This window comes from Ascaphus truei, chromosome 22 (assembly GCF_040206685.1).
Source record: "Ascaphus truei isolate aAscTru1 chromosome 22, aAscTru1.hap1, whole genome shotgun sequence".
Classification (NCBI taxonomy): Eukaryota; Metazoa; Chordata; class Amphibia; order Anura; family Ascaphidae; genus Ascaphus; species Ascaphus truei.
In genome coordinates, this window is record NC_134504.1 from 4,765,409 (window position 1) to 4,780,726 (window position 15,318).

Sequence of the window (15,318 nt, forward strand, 5' to 3'; positions counted from 1 at the left end):
GGGCCAGATGGGGACGGAACCTTCTGGGCTGGTTCCATGTTCTGCCGTCTCTTCATAGTACAGATCTGTCATCGCAGAGCTGGTCTCAGGGGTGGGAGAGGGACTCGTTACTAGCAACGGCAAATAGGAACACCTCTGCCAGTCCCAGTAACCCCTTCTCTGCCAGGGCGGCCTGCCACACCTCGCTCCCCATTCATTGAGTGGCTGTATCTTATGCCCCTTCCCGTTACCAATGAGTAAAGGTTTTGTAGGTCTTCTTCAGGGACGGCGAGCGGGGGAAGAGGCTTACTCCTGTGTGTAAGAGGGTTATAGTCTCCTGCACAGTACCACTGCTTTGTTGCACTTTGGCCACTGGCCAATCCTGGTGTTATTCTGCTTAATTGGCATGAAAATACTTGACCAGTGGATGTCAGGTATACAGAGGAATAGAGATTATAAGACGGGACCATTTAGTATACCGTAAGGCCAGTTTCCCCATGTTGGGGCTCGGCTAACTGCCTTCAGATGGGATCTCCTCCTTGAATGGGGTCAATCAGGTGAGGGCCTCCAGCTCCAGCTGGGGCCAGGTTGTAGATCATATTTAAAGCAAATAATCGACAGAAAATTGATCCAAATCAGCATAATGAGATATTCTTCTGCACATCAGTATGAAGTATCAGCTGGTGGGCGACAGTTGTGTGCATGGCGTCTTTATCTGCCACTCGCCCCTTGGGAGCTGGAGGGGTTAATGTGTAATAATTGTCTTTTCTTTCTCTCCCAGGTTACCGGTATGAGCGGGGGACGGCCGGGGGTCCCAGTGACCACCAGTCAGTGACAGGTCCAACTCTAAGTGAGGCTTAAATGTCACACTTACCCCGAGTGTATTGTGACAATTAGGCCCCACTTAGATTGGCCTGTTACTGACCTGCCCCGGGGGGCCCTGACGCCCCCACTTTCCTTTCACACCACACTTCAGCTTTTCTAGGGTTTCCTGCAAAATAAAAAGCCCTTTCTTTGCACTGTGCATCACAGTAAGGGCTGCTGGGTTCTATTACACTCACCTGCAACAGCTATCAGGCTGCTATCTATCTCTCTCACTCACTCACTCACTCACTCACTCACTCACTCACTCACCTGCATCAGGATTGGGTACAGGGCTGCTGGTTACCTGGGTCAGGATTTGAACCCGGCACCTCACACACTGAGAGCAGCGGCACTTATCTGATGAGCCACCAACAGACAATACATTGCAAGTCTTCTTACTTCTTATAGTCTATCCCTCCATGTAAATGCTCATAGAAAAGGAATACGTGGGGACTGGAAGCCTGTGTAATGCTTATAAAGTCCAACCCTAAAAAGTGCTGGGAAATGTGGGGATTGGAACCCACGACTCCTTAGTTACTTCGGGTAAAAGGATTTACACCCGGAGCCACCTGGGAAAACGATCACATGACCTCTCTTTTCTTAAAGATGACCCCTTAGTGAGCGGACAATGGGAGGAGATGCTGTTTGTGATTAGCAACCAGTCAGAATAGTTACAGGGTGTGTGGGACTCCTTAATATAAGTGTTTTGTGGTATTTTGGTTCTTATATATTCACTAACCAAATATGCAAATGAGTGCAGAAAAGGCTCATGGGGCCTTGTTTTCTCACCATGAGCAAAAAGGGGTTTGAAAAAAACTATACTGTGAGGAGGTGGAAGTGTCTGTAATCGTGCTCCACAAAATGAGGTTTAAGACAGAATTGTTGGATGAGTTTGCCGCCTATGCTGGTTCCTTCCTGATATTAGGAGGCCTATCCATCTTTTAGCTGTGTTTTCTGGATTAAGGCAGTGAAATTGGTTCATTCCTTTGACACCAGGTGTTAATTGAGACCAGTAACAGAACAAGCCCTTGCTAGTTTTGTATGGCCTTCTCCCAGCTACTTTCAACTTGTGGTGAGGACACTCAATAAACAACCGCACTTCCCTCATTTACATATTAGTAATACATTATAGAAATTATACCTGTTTCTCCCAAGGGGATGTCTCGTGCTGAGTTAGCGGTGCTGATCCAATAACTCGGTTCTGCTGATCCACGCGCTGCCGGCTTCTGGTTGGCTGTGCATCCTAATGCTGGATGAGGAGGTTGGGTCGTTGCTAATGAAATAGAAATGTCGCAGGTCCTGCTCTGAGGATTGGTGGTCTGTGTATGGTGGCCTGTGTATTAACGCTCAGAGATGGAGGATCACACCCGGGATAATATCAGGGAACGGGGTTTGTTGCGTCTCACTACAATATTCCCACTTTTACTGCCCTAAATTAACACAACAATGTTGAGATTTTTTTCCCCTCTGTGACCCTTAATTGTATGTCTTTATTTATATAGCGCCATATCCTTAATGGGATATTTGGGATCACGGTGCAGGCGATTACTAGATCTTCCCCTTGACATTAGGGCATTATTAGTTGGGGAAAGAACAGAAAGATCCTACACATACAGCTGCACAGACTGCACGGGTTAATGGGTTTCTGGGATGCATCAAGCAGACAATACACATACCAGCCTGGCAGGGGCCTTTGTTGTCTAAGTGATGTTTTGAAGATGCATCTTTTGGGCGCCCTGGGGCAGTTCTTCAGACAGGAGGGGCACCTACGTGGTAATTTAGGACTTGACAGGTCCTCAAGCTGCAACTATAACTGTGCTAGAAAACCCCATTTATAAACAGATACTCATGCTCCAAATACCGATTTCCTTAGGGGTTTTGTGTCTGTGCCCTGATCTACAGCGAATAATCACCCAGTAGGAACCCCAAAGTGCGTGGGATGGATAAGGATCTCATTGTGTTGGATCTGGTAGGGAGAGTGGTTCATATCGGCTGTCATCTTTCTATGTTTGTATGCAATGTTCCAGTAAACGGGAACCCAATATCACACCCATTTCCCTCCTATCTTAAAGGAAACCGTTTATTAAGACTCTTGACCCAGTAGCAGAGACGATCGGACACAGTAACAATGGGGATTTAATGCAAACCGAACATACCACCCACAGGATCAAACCAACCTACCTGCCACTCTACTGCCTCCGGTCACTGGAGCCTGCCCCTGCTCAGATGTGGGGGTGGGAGAGAAGGGGGCGCTCAACACCAGCGATTCCCTAGTGGAAAGGAACCGCACGCCCAACCGGTCCTCTCCCTTCCTAGCCCTCCTTCACTCCCCCCCCTACCACCCTCCTGAGGCAGCAGTCTCCAGCAGGAGGGAGCAAGCCCCACACTATGGGGCTAACCAGTTTCTCCCTCTCCCTCCCCTGCCACCCTCCTACCTCGCTCCAGTGGTGGGGTTTTGGGGGCAGGGAACAGCCACACAGACGCACCACTGTCTGAGGGGTCTCGCCAGAGAAAATGGTCACCTGGAACCCTCTAATCGTGGAAGTGGAACAAACTCCTTGTGTGAGTCAGGTATTACCAGTAGGCGTTTACCCCCGTATAAGAGCATCGCTCGAGTGGTTCCACTCATAGCCAGGCCAGTAACAACACTATCTCCTCGTCTAGTGAGTTTAGGATTGTTTTTTTCCTGTATGCTCAGTACTACTGCTCAGGTTCTGTGCGGCCTTTCTGGGAACCCAGAGGCATTTGGCATTTGCAGGTGTTACATTGCCACCATAAACCATGTAAGTAGTAAGCTTGAGGGTCCCACTGAGAGCCTGTGGTTACTGGGCGTGGGTGGGATGTACCCCAGTTAGAAGAGCGCAGGTTTAGGGTGGTCCCGCCTGGTCACACCACCATCCTAGTAGAGTAGGCTAGGATTCATTTCATGAGTTTTCGGCCCTTTTGCCCTAATTCGGGCTGTAATCCCTTGCAGTCAGTAGGACCAAGGCGCTTCCTCGGCGGATGGACTCCGGTGACCCGCGTTTTTTGGGGGTACCGGTGGTCTGACGTTACGTGACGATCACTGTCAGGGAACTGCAATGCACTGCAGAGCAATACGCATCTTCAACAGGCAGAGCAATGCACCGCAGAGCCCTGTGGTGGCTCATGGACTGATCTTTGGGTTGTTTTTACATTGGAAACACTCGCTTTTGGGGGGGGAAAGAGCTTTGGTTAGGTAGGGGGAGATTCACCAATATCTAGATTGTCAGCTCCTGGGGGCCAGGTACCTCCTTAACATACATGTACTCTCGTCATACGACCGTACCGTCCACCCTCCCACGCTGTGCCGTGCTACGGAATATGTTGGCGCTGTACAAATAAGAGAAGATAATATCACGTTAATGGCAGGTAGCGCCGGATTGGGTGCGTTTCATTCACTACGGGCCTTTGTGAATGTCCCCCATAATATTTTTTTCACTGCTCTGTCAACCAAGGTCTCCGTTCATCAACAGGTCTTTATAACCTTTAACCCGGAAGTGACACATCCCTCAAGTCTCCCTGTACTATCCAATACCAAAGGCCTGGAGGACACAGGCTGAAAGCAAAGGCCTAGAGGGGAACAATATGCCACTTGCCCAGAGCTAGAGCCGGATTCACTAGAGCCTGTGCGCTCCTCTACTTCTCCCAACACCGCTCAAGTAAAGGCTGCACACCGCTGCACACCGCGGCACACCTCTGCACACACAGGTCTCCCTTCCCACGCCTTCTCCGGCCAGGACAAGCAGAGTAGTCGCTACGCAACGATAAAAGGATGAAAACAGAGGTCACATTGGAAACAACAGACCGGTTGGGTTTTCAAGACGCGAGGCTGCACACGGTGGCTTCATGTGCAGGGGTGTTTAGAAGGTGGAAGGCTAGTCTCTTATCTACAGCACTTATTCCCTCACCTGCTGTCTCTGTACGTTCCCCTCAAATCTTAGATTGTAAGCTCTTCGGGGCAGGGATTTCCTTTCCTATTGTCTGATTTTGCTGCACTTATTATAATTCCCTTTACTGTATTCTTTGTGAAGCGCTGAGTACACTTTTGGCGCTATATAAATAAAGATACAATACAATGATTATCTCCTTCGTGATCTAGTCCTTTGGCGCCTCCAGACCAATGGTTATTACAGCTGTTCATGTGCTCTTCCACCACCAGGTGGCAGTGTTTAGTTTCTGTTTTTCATGCACATATATACACACGCATGTACATACACAATATTTTAGATTGTAAGCTTCTTGGGGCAGGGATCTGCTTCTACCCTCTACAACTCAATATGCTACAATGTAATTACAACACACATCACTGCGAGATGCTCCAATAACTAGATTGGTCATCACTTGAGTCTAAAGTTCACCTTTCCTGTCATGTCTTCAAATACTTTCTGGGCAAGCTACCCGCCTATCTGAACAAGCCCCTCACCCCTACCACACGCAGCACTTATCTGAGATCAGACTCCAAAAGACTGTTCATGGTCCCAAGGTTCAGCAAAGTATCCGGCCGCTCCTCCTTCTCTTACCGTGCACCCCAAAACTGGAACAGTCTGCCCGAGACTCTCACATCCACCACCCGTCTAAGTTCTTGCAAGACTTCAGCTGTCTCACATAATCTGGTCTGTAACTGTTACATACGCCTATAATATATATTACCTGTAACTGTTACATACGCCTATAATATATATTACCTGTAACTGTTACATACGCCTATAATATATATTACCTGTAACTGTTACATACGCCTATAATATATATTACCTGTAACTGTTACATACGCCTATAATATATATTATCTGTAACTGTTACATACGCCTACAACATATATTACCTGTAACTGTTACATACGCCTATAATATATATTACCTGTAACTGTTACATACGCCTATAATATATATTACCTGTAACTGTTACATACGCCTATAATATATATTACCTGTAACTGTTACATACGCCTATAATATATATTACCTGTAACTGTTACATACGCCTATAATATATATTACCTGTAACTGTTACATACGCCTATAATATATATTACCTGTAACTGTTACATACGCCTATAATATATATTACCTGTAACTGTTACATACGCCTATAATATATATTACCTGTAACTGTTACATACGCCTATAATATATATTACCTGTAACTGTTACATACGCCTATAATATATATTACCTGTAACTGTTACATACGCCTATAATATATATTACCTGTAACTGTTACATACGCCTATAATATATATTACCTGTAACTGTTACATACGCCTATAATATATATTACCTGTAACTGTTACATACGCCTATAATATATATTACCTGTAACTGTTACATACGCCTATAATATATATTACCTGTAACTGTTACATACGCCTATAATATATATTACCTGTAACTGTTACATACGCCTATAATATATATTACCTGTAACTGTTACATACGCCTATAATATATATTACCTGTAACTGTTACATACGCCTATAATATATATTACCTGTAACTGTTACATACGCCTATAATATATATTACCTGTAACTGTTACATACGCCTATAATATATATTACCTGTAACTGTTACATACGCCTATAATATATATTACCTGTAACTGTTACATACGCCTATAATATATATTACCTGTAACTGTTACATACGCCTATAATATATATTACCTGTAACTGTTACATACGCCTATAATATATATTACCTGTAACTGTTACATACGCCTATAATATATATTACCTGTAACTGTTACATACGCCTATAATATATATTACCTGTAACTGTTACATACGCCTATAATATATATTACCTGTAACTGTTACATACGCCTATAATATATATTACCTGTAACTGTTACATACGCCTATAATATATATTACCTGTAACTGTTACATACGCCTATAATATATATTACCTGTAACTGTTACATACGCCTATAATATATATTACCTGTAACTGTTACATACGCCTATAATATATATTACCTGTAACTGTTACATACGCCTATAATATATATTACCTGTAACTGTTACATACGCCTATAATATATATTACCTGTAACTGTTACATACGCCTATAATATATATTACCTGTAACTGTTACATACGCCTATAATATATATTACCTGTAACTGTTACATACGCCTATAATATATATTACCTGTAACTGTTACATACGCCTATAATATATATTACCTGTAACTGTTACATACGCCTATAATATATATTACCTGTAACTGTTACATACGCCTATAATATATATTACCTGTAACTGTTACATACGCCTATAATATATATTACCTGTAACTGTTACATACGCCTATAATATATATTACCTGTAACTGTTACATACGCCTATAATATATATTACCTGTAACTGTTACATACGCCTATAATATATATTACCTGTAACTGTTACATACGCCTATAATATATATTACCTGTAACTGTTACATACGCCTATAATATATATTACCTGTAACTGTTACATACGCCTATAATATATATTACCTGTAACTGTTACATACGCCTATAATATATATTACCTGTAACTGTTACATACGCCTATAATATATATTACCTGTAACTGTTACATACGCCTATAATATATATTACCTGTAACTGTTACATACGCCTATAATATATATTACCTGTAACTGTTACATACGCTTATAATATATATTACCTGTAACTGTTACATACGCCTATAACATATATTACCTGTAACTGTTACATACGCTTATAATATATATTATCTGTAACTGTTACATACGCCTATAATATATATTACCTGTAACTGTTACATACGCCTATAACATATATTACCTGTAACTGTTACATACGCCTATAACATATATTACCTGTAACTGTTACATACGCCTATAATATATATTACCTGTAACTGTTACATACGCCTATAATATATATTACCTGTAACTGTTACATACGCCTATAACATATATTACCTGTAACTGTTACATACGCCTATAACATATATTACCTGTAACTGTTACATACGCCTATAATATATATTACCTGTAACTGTTACACACGCCTATAATATATATTACCTGTAACTGTTACACACGCCTATAATATATATTACCTGTAACTGTTACACACGCCTATAACATATATTACCTGTAACTGTTACATACACCTATAATATATATTACCTGTAACTGTTACATACGCCTATAATATATATTACCTGTAACTGTTACATACGCCTATAATATATATTATCTGTAACTGTTACATACGCCTATAATATATATTATCTGTAACTGTTACATACGCCTATAATATATATTATCTGTAACTGTTACATACGCCTATAATATATATTACCTGTAACTGTTACATACGCCTATAATATATATTACCTGTAACTGTTACATACGCCTATAATATATATTATCTGTTACTGTTACATACGCTTATAATATATATTACCTGTAACTGTTACATACGCCTATAATATATATTATCTGTAACTGTTACATACGCCTATAATATATATTACCTGTAACTGTTACATACGCCTATAACATATATTACCTGTAACTGTTACATACGCCTATAACATATATTACCTGTAACTGTTACATACGCCTATAATATATATTACCTGTAACTGTTACATACGCCTATAATATATATTACCTGTAACTGTTACACACGCCTATAATATATATTACCTGTAACTGTTACATACGCCTATAACATATATTACCTGTAACTGTTACATACACCTATAATATATATTACCTGTAACTGTTACATACGCCTATAATATATATTACCTGTAACTGTTACATACGCCTATAATATATATTATCTGTAACTGTTACATACGCCTATAATATATATTATCTGTAACTGTTACATACGCCTATAATATATATTATCTGTAACTGTTACATACGCCTATAATATATATTACCTGTAACTGTTACATACGCCTATAATATATATTACCTGTAACTGTTACATACGCCTATAATATATATTATCTGTAACTGTTACATACGCTTATAATATATATTACCTGTAACTGTTACATACGCCTATAATATATATTATCTGTAACTGTTACATACGCCTATAATATATATTACCTGTAACTGTTACATACGCCTATAATATATATTACCTGTAACTGTTACATACGCCTATAATATATATTATCTGTAACTGTTACATACGCTTATAATATATATTACCTGTAACTGTTACATACGCCTATAATATATATTACCTGTAACTGTTACATACGCCTATAATATATATTATCTGTAACTGTTACATACGCTTATAATATATATTATCTGTAACTGTTACACACGCCTATAATATATATTATCTGTAACTGTTACATACGCCTATAATATATATTATCTGTAACTGTTACATACGCCTATAATATATATTACCTGTAACTGTTACATACGCCTATAATATATATTATCTGTAACTGTTACATACGCTTATAATATATATTATCTGTAACTGTTACACACGCCTATAATATATATTATCTGTAACTGTTACATACGCCTATAATATATATTATCTGTAACTGTTACATACGCCTATAATATATATTATCTGTAACTGTTACATACGCCCATAATATATATTACCTGTAACTGTTACATACGCCTATAATATATATTATCTGTAACTGTTACATACGCCTATAATATATATTACCTGTAACTGTTACATACGCCTATAATATATATTATCTGTAACTGTTACATACGCCTATAATATATATTATCTGTAACTGTTACATACGCCTATAATATATATTACCTGTAACTGTTACATACGCCTATAATATATATTACCTGTAACTGTTACACACGCCTATAATATATATTACCTGTAACTGTTACACACGCCTATAATATATATTACCTGTAACTGTTACATACGCCTATAATATATATTACCTGTAACTGTTACATACGCTTATAATATATATTATCTGTAACTGTTACATACGCTTATAATATATATTATCTGTAACTGTTACATACGCCTATAATATATATTACCTGTAACTGTTACATACGCCTATAATATATATTACCTGTAACTGTTACATACGCTTATAATATATATTATCTGTAACTGTTACATACGCTTATAATATATATTATCTGTAACTGTTACATACGCTTATAATATATATTATCTGTAACTGTTACATACGCCTATAATATATATTACCTGTAACTGTTACATACGCCTATAATATATATTATCTGTAACTGTTACATACGCCTATAATATATATTATCTGTAACTGTTACATACGCCTATAATATATATTATCTGTAACTGTTACATACGCCTATAATATATATTACCTGTAACTGTTACATACGCTTATAATATATATTATCTGTAACTGTTACATACGCTTATAATATATATTATCTGTAACTGTTACATACGCTTATAATATATATTATCTGTAACTGTTACATACGCCTATAATATATATTACCTGTAACTGTTACATACGCCTATAATATATATTACCTGTAACTGTTACATACGCCTATAATATATATTACCTGTAACTGTTACATACGCCTATAATATATATTACCTGTAACTGTTACATACGCCTATAATATATATTACCTGTAACTGTTACATACGCCTATAATATATATTACCTGTAACTGTTACATACGCTTATAATATATATTACCTGTAACTGTTACATACGCCTATAACATATATTACCTGTAACTGTTACATACGCTTATAATATATATTATCTGTAACTGTTACATACGCCTATAATATATATTACCTGTAACTGTTACATACGCCTATAACATATATTACCTGTAACTGTTACATACGCCTATAACATATATTACCTGTAACTGTTACATACGCCTATAATATATATTACCTGTAACTGTTACATACGCCTATAATATATATTACCTGTAACTGTTACATACGCCTATAACATATATTACCTGTAACTGTTACATACGCCTATAACATATATTACCTGTAACTGTTACATACGCCTATAATATATATTACCTGTAACTGTTACACACGCCTATAATATATATTACCTGTAACTGTTACACACGCCTATAATATATATTACCTGTAACTGTTACACACGCCTATAACATATATTACCTGTAACTGTTACATACACCTATAATATATATTACCTGTAACTGTTACATACGCCTATAATATATATTACCTGTAACTGTTACATACGCCTATAATATATATTATCTGTAACTGTTACATACGCCTATAATATATATTATCTGTAACTGTTACATACGCCTATAATATATATTATCTGTAACTGTTACATACGCCTATAATATATATTACCTGTAACTGTTACATACGCCTATAATATATATTACCTGTAACTGTTACATACGCCTATAATATATATTATCTGTTACTGTTACATACGCTTATAATATATATTACCTGTAACTGTTACATACGCCTATAATATATATTATCTGTAACTGTTACATACGCCTATAATATATATTACCTGTAACTGTTACATACGCCTATAACATATATTACCTGTAACTGTTACATACGCCTATAACATATATTACCTGTAACTGTTACATACGCCTATAATATATATTACCTGTAACTGTTACATACGCCTATAATATATATTACCTGTAACTGTTACACACGCCTATAATATATATTACCTGTAACTGTTACATACGCCTATAACATATATTACCTGTAACTGTTACATACACCTATAATATATATTACCTGTAACTGTTACATACGCCTATAATATATATTACCTGTAACTGTTACATACGCCTATAATATATATTATCTGTAACTGTTACATACGCCTATAATATATATTATCTGTAACTGTTACATACGCCTATAATATATATTATCTGTAACTGTTACATACGCCTATAATATATATTACCTGTAACTGTTACATACGCCTATAATATATATTACCTGTAACTGTTACATACGCCTATAATATATATTATCTGTAACTGTTACATACGCTTATAATATATATTACCTGTAACTGTTACATACGCCTATAATATATATTATCTGTAACTGTTACATACGCCTATAATATATATTACCTGTAACTGTTACATACGCCTATAATATATATTACCTGTAACTGTTACATACGCCTATAATATATATTATCTGTAACTGTTACATACGCTTATAATATATATTACCTGTAACTGTTACATACGCCTATAATATATATTACCTGTAACTGTTACATACGCCTATAATATATATTATCTGTAACTGTTACATACGCTTATAATATATATTATCTGTAACTGTTACACACGCCTATAATATATATTATCTGTAACTGTTACATACGCCTATAATATATATTATCTGTAACTGTTACATACGCCTATAATATATATTACCTGTAACTGTTACATACGCCTATAATATATATTATCTGTAACTGTTACATACGCTTATAATATATATTATCTGTAACTGTTACACACGCCTATAATATATATTATCTGTAACTGTTACATACGCCTATAATATATATTATCTGTAACTGTTACATACGCCTATAATATATATTATCTGTAACTGTTACATACGCCCATAATATATATTACCTGTAACTGTTACATACGCCTATAATATATATTATCTGTAACTGTTACATACGCCTATAATATATATTACCTGTAACTGTTACATACGCCTATAATATATATTATCTGTAACTGTTACATACGCCTATAATATATATTATCTGTAACTGTTACATACGCCTATAATATATATTACCTGTAACTGTTACATACGCCTATAATATATATTACCTGTAACTGTTACACACGCCTATAATATATATTACCTGTAACTGTTACACACGCCTATAATATATATTACCTGTAACTGTTACATACGCCTATAATATATATTACCTGTAACTGTTACATACGCTTATAATATATATTATCTGTAACTGTTACATACGCTTATAATATATATTATCTGTAACTGTTACATACGCCTATAATATATATTACCTGTAACTGTTACATACGCCTATAATATATATTACCTGTAACTGTTACATACGCTTATAATATATATTATCTGTAACTGTTACATACGCTTATAATATATATTATCTGTAACTGTTACATACGCTTATAATATATATTATCTGTAACTGTTACATACGCCTATAATATATATTACCTGTAACTGTTACATACGCCTATAATATATATTATCTGTAACTGTTACATACGCCTATAATATATATTATCTGTAACTGTTACATACGCCTATAATATATATTATCTGTAACTGTTACATACGCCTATAATATATATTACCTGTAACTGTTACATACGCTTATAATATATATTATCTGTAACTGTTACATACGCTTATAATATATATTATCTGTAACTGTTACATACGCTTATAATATATATTATCTGTAACTGTTACATACGCCTATAATATATATTACCTGTAACTGTTACATACGCCTATAATATATATTACCTGTAACTGTTACATACGCCTATAATATATATTATCTGTAACTGTTACATACGCCTATAATATATATTACCTGTAACTGTTACATACGCCTATAATATATATTACCTGTAACTGTTACATACGCCTATAATATATATTACCTGTAACTGTTACATACGCCTATAATATATATTACCTGTAACTGTTACATACGCCTATAATATATATTACCTGTAACTGTTACATACGCCTATAATATATATTACCTGTAACTGTTACATACGCCTATAATATATATTACCTGTAACTGTTACATACGCCTATAATATATATTACCTGTAACTGTTACATACGCCTATAATATATATTACCTGTAACTGTTACATACGCCTATAATATATATTACCTGTAACTGTTACATACGCCTATAATATATATTACCTGTAACTGTTACATACGCCTATAATATATATTACCTGTAACTGTTACATACGCCTATAATATATATTACCTGTAACTGTTACATACGCCTATAATATATATTACCTGTAACTGTTACATACGCCTATAATATATATTACCTGTAACTGTTACATACGCCTATAATATATATTACCTGTAACTGTTACATACGCCTATAATATATATTACCTGTAACTGTTACATACGCCTATAATATATATTACCTGTAACTGTTACATACGCCTATAATATATATTACCTGTAACTGTTACATACGCCTATAATATATATTACCTGTAACTGTTACATACGCCTATAATATATATTACCTGTAACTGTTACATACGCCTATAATATATATTACCTGTAACTGTTACATACGCTTATAATATATATTACCTGTAACTGTTACATACGCCTATAACATATATTACCTGTAACTGTTACATACGCTTATAATATATATTATCTGTAACTGTTACATACGCCTATAATATATATTACCTGTAACTGTTACATACGCCTATAACATATATTACCTGTAACTGTTACATACGCCTATAACATATATTACCTGTAACTGTTACATACGCCTATAATATATATTACCTGTAACTGTTACATACGCCTATAATATATATTACCTGTAACTGTTACATACGCCTATAACATATATTACCTGTAACTGTTACATACGCCTATAACATATATTACCTGTAACTGTTACATACGCCTATAATATATATTACCTGTAACTGTTACACACGCCTATAATATATATTACCTGTAACTGTTACACACGCCTATAATATATATTACCTGTAACTGTTACACACGCCTATAACATATATTACCTGTAACTGTTACATACACCTATAATATATATTACCTGTAACTGTTACATACGCCTATAATATATATTACCTGTAACTGTTACATACGCCTATAATATATATTATCTGTAACTGTTACATACGCCTATAATATATATTATCTGTAACTGTTACATACGCCTATAATATATATTATCTGTAACTGTTACATACGCCTATAATATATATTACCTGTAACTGTTACATACGCCTATAATATATATTACCTGTAACTGTTACATACGCCTATAATATATATTATCTGTTACTGTTACATACGCTTATAATATATATTACCTGTAACTGTTACATACGCCTATAATATATATTATCTGTAACTGTTACATACGCCTATAATATATATTACCTGTAACTGTTACATACGCCTATAACATATATTACCTGTAACTGTTACATACGCCTATAACATATATTACCTGTAACTGTTACATACGCCTATAATATATATTACCTGTAACTGTTACATACGCCTATAATATATATTACCTGTAACTGTTACACACGCCTATAATATATATTACCTGT